At 45.1% G+C, this 10,755-nt stretch overlaps 1 pseudogene; it reads right to left on the bottom strand.

The window, feature by feature from the left end:
* LOC111980852 (ankyrin-2-like) overlaps positions 1 to 10,755 on the bottom strand; it is a 371,288-nt pseudogene that overhangs the window by 53,501 nt on the left and 307,032 nt on the right.

The following is a 10,755-nucleotide window of genomic DNA, read 5'->3' as shown; positions in this document are numbered from 1 at the left end:
CACACACACACACACACCCACCACACACACACACACACACACACACACACACACACACACACACACACACACACACACACACACACACAACACACACTCTCTCTCTCTCTCCCAGAAGGAGAGCACACTGTGAAAGGAGGAGGAAGAGGAGGATGAAGAGGAAGAAACCAAGGTGCAGTAGATCACCTGCTGTCGCCATGATCATGGCACGGAGAGGAACGTCTGAAAACAGAACAGAGACCCGATAGACAGAAGGAGAAGAGAGAGAGAGAGAGAGAGAAGAGAGAGAGCGCGAAGAGCAAGAAAGACAGACAGCGAGAGATAGATAGATAGATAGATATGATAGATAGATAGATAGATAGATATGATGAATAGATAGAAAATAGATAGATAGTAGATAATAGATAGATAGATAGATAGATAGATAGATAGATAGATAGAAGATAGATAGGGATATACGTGTTTGTCATATTGCTTGTCCTATACCAGTACTTAGAGACATACTCAGTGGCCCAACATTAGTGGATTTCTACAATTTATAACTAAGAGGGATTATCTTTCCTTATTGTTACCAATTAGTGTGGCAGAGAGAGCAGAGAGCTAGCCTGAGGACAACAGGATATCTTCATATCACAATGCATTACACTAATAGGTCTATAATAAGCCCTAACATTGTTCATTACTGCTCTTCATAGTGTTATCACCCAAAGCCGCTTAACAGATGAGGTTAGAGTGGGATTACAAAAGGTTGTAAATCTTTTCTCAAAACTCTCCAAAAATCAACGCATCTCGACTTGAGGTACCTGGACCCCCCGCTGTAGTGCTGCTTGAGGTACCTGACCCACCACTTCTGTAGTGCTGCTTGAGGTACCTGGACCCCACTGCTCTAGTGCTGCTTGAGGTACCTGGACCCACCACTGCTCTAGTGCTTGCTTGAAGTACCTGGACCCACCACTGCTCTAGTGCTGCTTGAGGTACCTGGACCCACCACTGCTCTAGTGCTGCTTGAGGTACCTGGACCACCACTGCTCTAGTGCTTGCTTGAGGTTACCGGACCCTGCTTCTAGTGCTGCTTGAGGTACCTGGACCCACCACGCTCTAGTGCTGCTTGAGGTACCTGGACCCACCACTGCTTAGTGCTGCTTGAGGTACCTGGACCCACACTGCTTAGTGCTGCTTGAGGTACCCGGACCCACCACTGCTGTAGTGCTGCTTGAGGTACCTGGACCCACCACTGCTTAGTGCTGCTTGAGGTACCTGGACCCACCACTGCTCTAGTGCTGTTGAGGTACCTGGACCCACCACTGCTTAGTGCTGCTGAGGTACCTGGACCCACCACTGCTGTAGTGCTGCTTAGGTACCTGGACCCACCACCGCTCTAGTGCTGCTTGAGGTACCTGGACCCACCCTGCTCTAGTGCTGCTTGAGGTACCTGACCACCACTGCTCTAGTGTCTTGAGGTACCTGGACCCACCACTGCTCTAGTTGCTGCTTGAGGTCCTGGAACACCACTGCTTCTAGTGCTGCTTGAGGTACCTGGACCACCCACCTGCTCTAGTGTTGCTTGAGGTACCTGGACCCACCACTGCTCTAGTGTGGCTGAGTACCTTGACCCACACTGCTTAGTGCTGCTTGAGGTACCTGGACCACCACTGCTCTAGTGTTGCTTGAGGTACCTGGACCCACCCCTGCTTAGTGCTGCTTGAGGTACCTGGACCCACCACTGCTGTAGTGCTGCTTGAGGTACCTGACCCACCACTGCTCTAGTGCTGCTTGAGGTACCTGGACCCACCACTGCTCTAGTGCTGCTTGAGTACCTGGACCCACCACTGCTCTAGTGCTGCTTGAGGTACCTGACCCACCACTGCTCTAGTGTTGCTTAGGTACCTGGACCCACCACTGCTCTAGTGCTGCTTGAGGTACCTGGACCCACCCACTGCTCTAGTGCTGCTTGAGGTACCTGGACCCACCACTGCTCTAGTCCTGCTTGAGGTACCTGGACCCACCACTGCTCTAGTCCTGCTTGAGGGGCTGAACACATTGGGCTCAAAGGAGACCAGTACGCATGATGGGTTAGATCAGATAACTGTTGCACCTTTTGCACCAAAATAAGGTTTTTGACTATTTTGATAGTCCAAACCGAACGCTTTCTGTGCCTGCCTGCTTGCCCCCGCGGTACCTACCCAGAGTGGACGGGGCTGGAAGACAGTGCCACATTTCCAGGTTTCTGTGCCCCAGCTCAGACGGTACGAGTCCTTCTCATTTTCCCTGGCAAGAGACGACACCTGGCACGCAACAAAGACACGCTTGTTAGGGACTTGACCTACCACTGCGCAAACCATGCATTTGAACACAAGAATGCATTGCAGTGTTAGGTCAGACAGCGCGTACCGCTAGTTAGGTCAGCACTAGTCGCACTGCAAGCGTAGCGGTTAGGTCAGACCACTCAGGCGTTAGGTCAGACACTGCAGCGTAGCTGTCATATAGTCAGACACTGCCGCGTTAGGTCAGGGACACTGGTAGTGTTAGGTCAGGACACTGCCGCGTTAGGTCAGACACTGCCAGCGTTAGGTCAAGACACTGCAGCGTTAGGTCAGACACTGCCGCGTTAGGTCAGACCACTGCAGCGTAGCCGTAAGGTCAGACACAGCCAGGTCAGACAATGCCGCGTTAGTCAGACTGCCGTTGAGACTGCCCAGGTAGGTCAGGACACTTACAGTCCCGCTTTGACATGCGTCCTATGTCAGACCACTTATGCCTGCGTTTTAGCGTATATAGGTCAGGACACTGCTAGCGTCTTAACATAAACAAACATAGGTCTACAAGAACACATGACCGTCTGCGGGGATAAAAAGGAACAAGAGCATGGGGGGGGGTGCAACTCAATATTAGGAACTGTTCCTAATGTTTTGTACACTCAGTGTATATTCTGTTCTGAACAAATGGATTGGGCAATGCAAGCCATACTGTAGAATGCACAGTACAGCATGTTTTGGTGCAGTATATGTAAAATGTTGAACACTTTACTTACGTTTTGGCCGGTTAACATCTCGTCCATCAGGCTGTCCTGTTTGGGAGAGTAGTAACCGTGGTGACTGGGAGTGTAGGACCTGTCCAAACTGAGGAGAGGAGGAGAATGTGAGGTTGGTAGCCATGGAAAAATCACACACAGCTAAAACACTGTTCACCACCCAATTCGGCAATAATCTAACCATCAGACATGGCACAAGTAGTACTCTAAAATGAAGGAATGGAAGGCGATAATAMCTTTGAGCTGATTTACTGGTGATTTTACAGTCTTTAATGTCCAACTACTGTTTTGTTTTGCTCAGAAAAGTAGGGGGGCCAATAAGCGGGCCATCTATTAGGGAACCCTGCCATAGAGAAACCATAGCATAAAGAGACAAGCAATGTTTGCACATACCTTTGGATTCGACTACGTAAGCATGGCAGGAAGGAGAAGAAATGAGTGAAAGAGCATCAGACATATTGGAGCATTCATACACACCTCTCCCCCACACAAACACACCCTTCTCCTCTACAATAGGTATGTGTACAGACTACCTGTCAGAGCGTCCGCCCTCCAGGCTAAAGCGCAGGTAGTTCATCCCATCCAGGTACTGTCCAGGCAGGGAGTCATCCCCCAGCTCCCTCAGGTCCTCTGCCCTCAGATACTCCCCTCCGTCCCCTGTCATAGTGTCATCACCTGGGAGAGAGAGAGATAGAGACAGAGAGAGAGCAAGAGAGAGAAATAGAGAGAGAGAGAGCAAGAGAGAGAGAGAGAGAGAAAGAAAGAGAGAAAGAAAGAAAGAATGAAAGAAAGAGAGGGAGAGCAAATGGGTGAGGACCATGGAAGATGATCGGATCATTCTGGGGAAGGGGACATTGTGATTTGGTGTGCGCTCAGCAGGAGTAACTACGCAGGCGCGAGCACTTACCTGGGATGTGAATGTGCACAATCAAACTGACATGAGGTTGAGTTACACACGTACAGACACACAACCATTCATACACGATCATCCTCCCTCTTCATCATCACATAAAAGCGCTTGTAAACACTACAGATGAGCTTGGAGACACAGAGGTCATAACTGTCTTGTGTCCACGTTMTAGAGCTCTACTGCTGCTGTTACCMCTACTGAACAGCAGGGGGCAGAATCAATAATACCCTTTTCACAATACAGACCTGAACCAAACTGAGCCGAGCTGGCCATCCAAAACCCCAACAAATTTAGCGGAAATGAACTGGAAAGGACAGTGTGAAACGAAATTGCCTGAGCCAGTACAGTACCGTTCAAGTTGGCAGCATAGTTTGAAAAGGGTATACAGCCCTTAGCGTACAGCTGGTAGCATACTGTAGGATAGGCTGACAGAACAAGTGAGGCAGAGAGGCAAGTAGAGATGTCCCTGTGTCAATAGCATAACCACTGCCTGTAGGCAGAGAGAGATGTNAACCACTGCCTGTAGGCAGAGAGAGATGTTCCTGTGTCAATAGCATAACCACTGCCTGTAGGCAGAGAGAGATGTTCCTGTGTCAATAGCATAACGTCTGCCTGTAGGCAGAGAGAGATGTTCCTGTGTCAATAGCATAACCGCTGCCTGTAGGCAGAGAGAGATGTCCTGTGTCAATAGCATAACCACTGCCTGTAGGCAGAGAGAGATGTCCTGTGTCAATAGCATAACCGCTGTCTGGAGAAGGGAGAGTTCAAAATAAACTAAACAAAAGGAAAGGAGGTACAATATGAACTCATTCATCTAGAGGGTGACTCAAACTCAATACTAGGTGCTATCACTAGGATTAGCACAACAACTGTAAGAGTAAGTAATACTCTTAGTCTAACTATCAGACAAGTGGTGCAAATATAGACCCACAAAGCAACGTTCATTAACAACACACCCAATATCAAGAAATGTCAGTTGGAACAACCAAACCAAACCCAATCCTCGTCTGACAGCTTCCAAAACACAACTAGATTAATGAGGTGTGGCTTTTTTTCCACAAAAGTGACCGCCAACCACTCCACCTATATAATACAATATTTCCTTCCAGAAAGAAAGTGAATTCACTGCACAACCGGAGGAGCCAGGTAAAAGACAAATTGTCCATATCTGTAATGAGGTGTTATGAGGTGACTGTTTGAGGTGTTATGAGGTGACTGTTTGAGGTGTTATGAGGTGACTGTTTGGCCATAAACGCACAAACTCTAACACTTCGAACACACCGACAGCGTCATGGCATTTTGGTACACCAGAATTACATTAATTTCCAATGAAACGCTGTGTTTGCCTTGCAGCACTGCGTTGCAGAGGCAGTTGCAGTGCGTTCGATGTGGTGCATATGTTGGATTTATCGAACGTATGCGTCAAACTGTATGCATAGACGGCGTGACAGAAATGGTTATATACATATCCAGATGAAGCTGCATACTATTTTGCGCAACGACGCTGTCGGTGTGTTCGAAGCGTGAGAGCCTGGAAGAGTGTTCTACTCCCTCCACAGAACAGCGCAAACTGTCTCTAACCAGAATAGAAAGAGCAGTGGGAGGTCCCGGTGCACAACTAAGCAAGAGGACAAGTACATCTAGTTTGAGAAACAGACGCCTCACAAGTCTTCAACTGGCAGCTTCATTAAATAGTACCCGCAAAACACCAGTCTCAACGTCAACAGTGAAGAGGCAACTCCGGGATGCTGGCCTTCTAGGCATAGTTCTCTGTCCAGTGTCTATGTTCTTTTGCCCATCTCAATCTTTTCTTTTTATTGGCCTGTCTGAGATATGGCTTTTTCTTTGCAACTCTGCCTAAAGAAGACAACATCCCGGAGTCGCCCTCTCACTGTTGACGTTGAGACTGGTGTTTTGCGGGTACTATTTAATGAAGCTGCCAGTTGAGGACTTCTGAGGCATCTGTTTCTCAAACTAGACACTCTAATGTACTTGCCCTCTTGCTCAGTAGTGCACTGGGGCCTCCCACTCTTTCTATTCTGGTTAGAGGCAGATTGCGCTGTTCGTGAAGGGAGTAGTACACAGCGTTGTATGAGATCTTCAGTTTCTGGCAATTTCTCGCAAGGAATAGCCTTAATTTTTCAGAACAAGAATAGACTGACGAGTTTCAGAAGAAAAGTTTTTGTTTCTGGCCCTTTTTGAAGCCATATATCTTCTAAAGAAGGCCAGTTTTATTGCTTCTTTAATCAGAACAACAGTTTCAGCTGTGCTAACATAATTGCAAAATGGTTTTCTAATGATCAACTAGACTTTTAAAAGATAAACTTAGATTAGCTAACACAATGTGCCATTGGGAAGACAGGAGTGATGGTTGCTGATAATGGGCCCTCTGTACGCCTATGTAGATTATTCCATTAAAAATCTGCCATTTCTGGCTACAATAGTCATTGACAACATTAACAATGTCTACACTATTTTCTGATCCAATTTGATGTTTTAATGGACAAAAATATGCTTTCCTTTCAAAAACAAGGACACTTCTAAGCGACCCCAAACTTTTGAACGTAGTGTACAGTTGAAGTCGGAAGTTTACATACACCTTAGCCAAATACATTTAAACTCAGTTTTTTCACAATTCCTGACATTTAATCCTAGTAAAAATTCCCTGTCTTGGTCAGTTAGGATCACCACTTTATTTCAAGAATGTGAAATGTCAGAATAATAGTACAGAGAATATTTACTTCACTTTTATTTCTTTCATCACATTCCCAGTGAGTCAGAAGTTTACATACATTCAATTAGTATTTGTAGCATTCCTTTAAAATGTTTTAACTTGGGTCAAACGTTTTGGGTAGCCTTCCACAAGCTTCCCACCATAAAATGAATGAATTTGGCACCTATCCCCTGACAGAGATGTGAAACTGAGTCAGGTTGTGAGGCCTCCTTGCTCACACATGCTGTTTGACTGCCACACCATTGCACCGCCATTTGTGACCAAGCCTTAAACTTCTGACTGATGCCTTGAGATGTGCTTCAATATATCCACATAATTTTCCTGCCTCTTGATGCATCTATTTTGTGATGTACACCAGTCCCTCCTGCAGCAAAGCACACCCAACAACATGATGCTGCCACCCCTGTGCTTCATGGTTGGGATGGTGTTCTTCGGCTTGCAAGCTCCTCCTTTTTCCTCCATACATAACGATGGTCATTATGGCCAAAAAAGTAATATTTTTGTTTCATCAGACCAGTGGACATCTCTCCAAAAAGTACGATCTTTGTCCCCATGTGCAGTTGCAAACCGTAGTCTGGCTTTTTTATGGCGGTTTGGAGCAGTGACTTCATCCTTGCTGAGCGGCCTTTCGGGTTATGTCGAATAGGACTCGTTTTACTGTGGATATAGATACTTTTTGTACCCGTTTCTGCCAGCATCTTCACAAGGTCCTTTGCTGTTGTTCTGGGATTGTTTGCTCTTTTTGCACCAAAATACATTAAATCTCTAGGAGACAGAACGCCTCTCCTTCCTGAGCGGTATGACGGCTGCATGGTCCCATGGTGTTTATACTTGCATACTATTGTTTGTACAGATGAGCGTGGTACCTTCAGGCATTTGGAAATTGTCCCAAGGATGAACCAGACTTGTGGAGGTCTACTATTTTTTTTCTGAGGTCTTGGCTGATTTCTTTGATTTCCCATGATGTCAAGCAAAGAGGCACTGAGTTTGAATGTAGGCCTTGAAATACATCCACAGGTACACCTCCAATTGACTCAAATGATGTCAATTAGCCATCAGAAGCTTCTAAAGCCAGACATAATTTTCTGGAATTTTCCAAACTGTTTAAAGGCACAGTCAACTTAGTGTATGTAAACTTCTGACCCACTGGAATTGTGATACAGTGGAATTATAAGTGAAATAATCTGTCTGTGAACAATTGTTGGAAAAATGACTTGTATCATGCACAAAGTAGATGTTCCTAACCTACTTGCCAAAACTATAGTTTGTTAACAAGACATTGTTGGAGTGGTTGAAAAACGAGTTTTAATGACTCCAACCTAAGTGTATGTAAACTTCCGACTCAGCTGTACTTCCATACATTTTTTTCAACTGGTACCAGGGACCTTCAGACGAGTCTTGTGAGGCCTGTGGGCGTCCAAGAGCAAAACAACCAACATGTACATGTTCGTGATAGTCTCATCTTTCCATAGAGGGCTAATAGTTTATAGACCAAACCGGTCAGACGCCACAGCCGATTTTGTGACAAGAACGATTTTCAGGATGTCTCATGGTCTGACAAACACCGCTCTAGTGCTGTTACCTTTCACCGACATAGGGGGTGGATTCAGACACATCCGATGCAAAAAAAAGACATCTCTAGCTTAAACTGACAGATTTTCATGGGGATTTTTTTTATTATGCCAACATGCTTAGGGGATTGAGGATCGGACCCTTTTTTTCAATTTTTGCCTAAAATGACTTTCCCAAATCTAACTGCCTGTAGCTCAGGACCTGAAGCAAGGATATGCATATTCTTGATACCATTTGAARGGAAACGCCTTGAAGTTTGTGGAAATGTGAAATGAATGTAGGAGAATAAAACACATTAGATCTGGTAAAAGATAATACAAAGAAARAAACATACGTTTTTCTTTTCATTTTCTTTTCATCATCTTTGAAATGCAAGAGAAAGGCCACACTGTATTATTCCAGCTTAGGCACAATTTAGATTTTGGCCAATAGATGGCAGCAGTGTATGTGCAAAGTTCTAGACTGATCCAATGAACCATTGCATTTCTGTTCAAAATGTTGTATCAAGTCTGCCGAAATGTGCCTAATTGGGTTATTAATACATTTTCAAGTTCAGAAAATGTGTACTCTCCTCAAACAATAGCATGGTATTCTTTCACTGTAATAGCTACTGTAAATTGGACAGTGTAGTTAGATTAACAAGAATTTAAGCTTTCTGCACATATCAGATATGTCTATGTCCTGGGAAATTGTCTTGCTTCATTTCACACTTCTCCCCAGCCTACATACTGTAATTCAGGCTCTCCGGGCCATGGCATGTGAGATCTCATATGAGTTCACAGCATTTCAGAGTGGGGATTTGAAATTGCTTAGGGTGAAACTATCTTCCAGGTTTGTTTACGGACAAGCTTTTTGTATTTAACCCCATCTTTTTGGCATTAAACAGTCTCCATATATACTTCCATTATTTTTTTCAACTGGTACCAGGGACCTTCAGACGAGTCRTGTGAGGCCTGTGGGCGTCCTAGAGCAAAACAAGTGTCTTTTTGCTAGAAGTTTAATGACACACTCTACGGGGTAGCATTTATTAAGGGCTCAGAGCATGGTGGATCTGAATATTTAAACGCTTTTCAAACCCCTGCTTCCCCTAGCTGATTATCAAGGAGCGTTTCAAAACAAAATCACTGTCGCATTAACATTCAATGGGACACAGACATCATTAGTATCYGTGTAGTTTGTTGTCCACACTAATGCTTTTCGCAATGATATCCAGTATTTCCCATTTAGACTAGTGGCCCTAAATGTGTATATCACAATCTTGATTTCACCGCMCTGTGTTCGAATCAAAACCCCCTACCAACAGTGGTTGAGGTTGGTGCAGGTTCAAGTATATACTCTAAGCCGCATCCATAACAGCTTGTTATACACAACCATTGCAGAGGAATCTCACACCATGCGAATTACCACGACGACAACAAACCGCCACACACTCGTCAATAGCATTCACCACGGCAACCTTGACACGGTGTACCTTCTAAATCCATGGAGTCATCTGACAGAACAGCATCCTCATTCTGTTTCAGCCCTGTGGGTACAGTCTGCAGGCCTGTACAGTGTACAGTACAGTGAGAAACTAGCCGACCACAACCAACACACACTAGGATTGGGCTATGGAGAAACGGGAAGGACTTGGGGCAGGCTAAATGAGATGTCTACCCTCTTATAAAAAAGGGTGTCTTTGGCTGTCGCCACAGGAGAACCATTTTTGGTTCCAGGTAGAACCCTTTTGGGATCCATGTATAAGCCTCTGTGGAAAGGGTTCTTCCTGGAACMCAAAAGGGTTCTACCTGGAACCAAAAGGGTTCTACCTGGAATSAAAAAGGGTTCTTCAAAGGGTTCTCCTATGGGAATAGCTGAAGAACCATTTTAGGTTCTAGATAGCACCTTTTTTCTAMGAGTGTACAGGGAAACTGGGACAGGGTTTGAAGTCAGGCTTACTGAGGTGCTAGTTGGTCAAACCACTAAATCAACCACATAAATAGACTGAAGTTTAGAATAACTGTCTTTATATATGGTGCTGGTCATATACAGACGGCTAGTGACTGGATCAAGTGTCAAACTCACCCTCCTCATCAGAGACATCCAGGACTTCAGTCATGGTCTCAGGAACGTTCATCTTGTGTTTCTCTGTCACCGTCTAGACGACATAAACAGACAAATCCCATTACAATTTGAGGGACGAATGCTACATTTAACTTAAGTCAAATTGTCACTTAGTCTACTATTGACATTAACGCAAAATTAAGTGAAAATTCAACTCAAGTRGAAGTTAGGATTTGCCCCTCACAGGCTAAATAAACACCATGTGTAAATACTGTGATTTCAGACAAGACGTGAAGGGCTGTTGGACTGAGATAGTTGAATGACTCACGGTTGTCGAGGTAATGATCTCCTCGGTGACAACCTTGAGTGTGTCTACCACCGAGATGTAGCCAAGTCGCCGGGCGATGGCCAGAGCTGTGTTACCATTCTGTTAGGATGGGAGGAAGACATATAAGTGTGTGTGTG

Source organism: Salvelinus sp. IW2-2015, linkage group LG3 (assembly GCF_002910315.2).
Source record: "Salvelinus sp. IW2-2015 linkage group LG3, ASM291031v2, whole genome shotgun sequence".
Classification (NCBI taxonomy): Eukaryota; Metazoa; Chordata; class Actinopteri; order Salmoniformes; family Salmonidae; genus Salvelinus; species Salvelinus sp. IW2-2015.
Note: the sequence above shows the minus strand (reverse complement) of the source record. Positions and strands in the feature narration are given on the sequence as shown.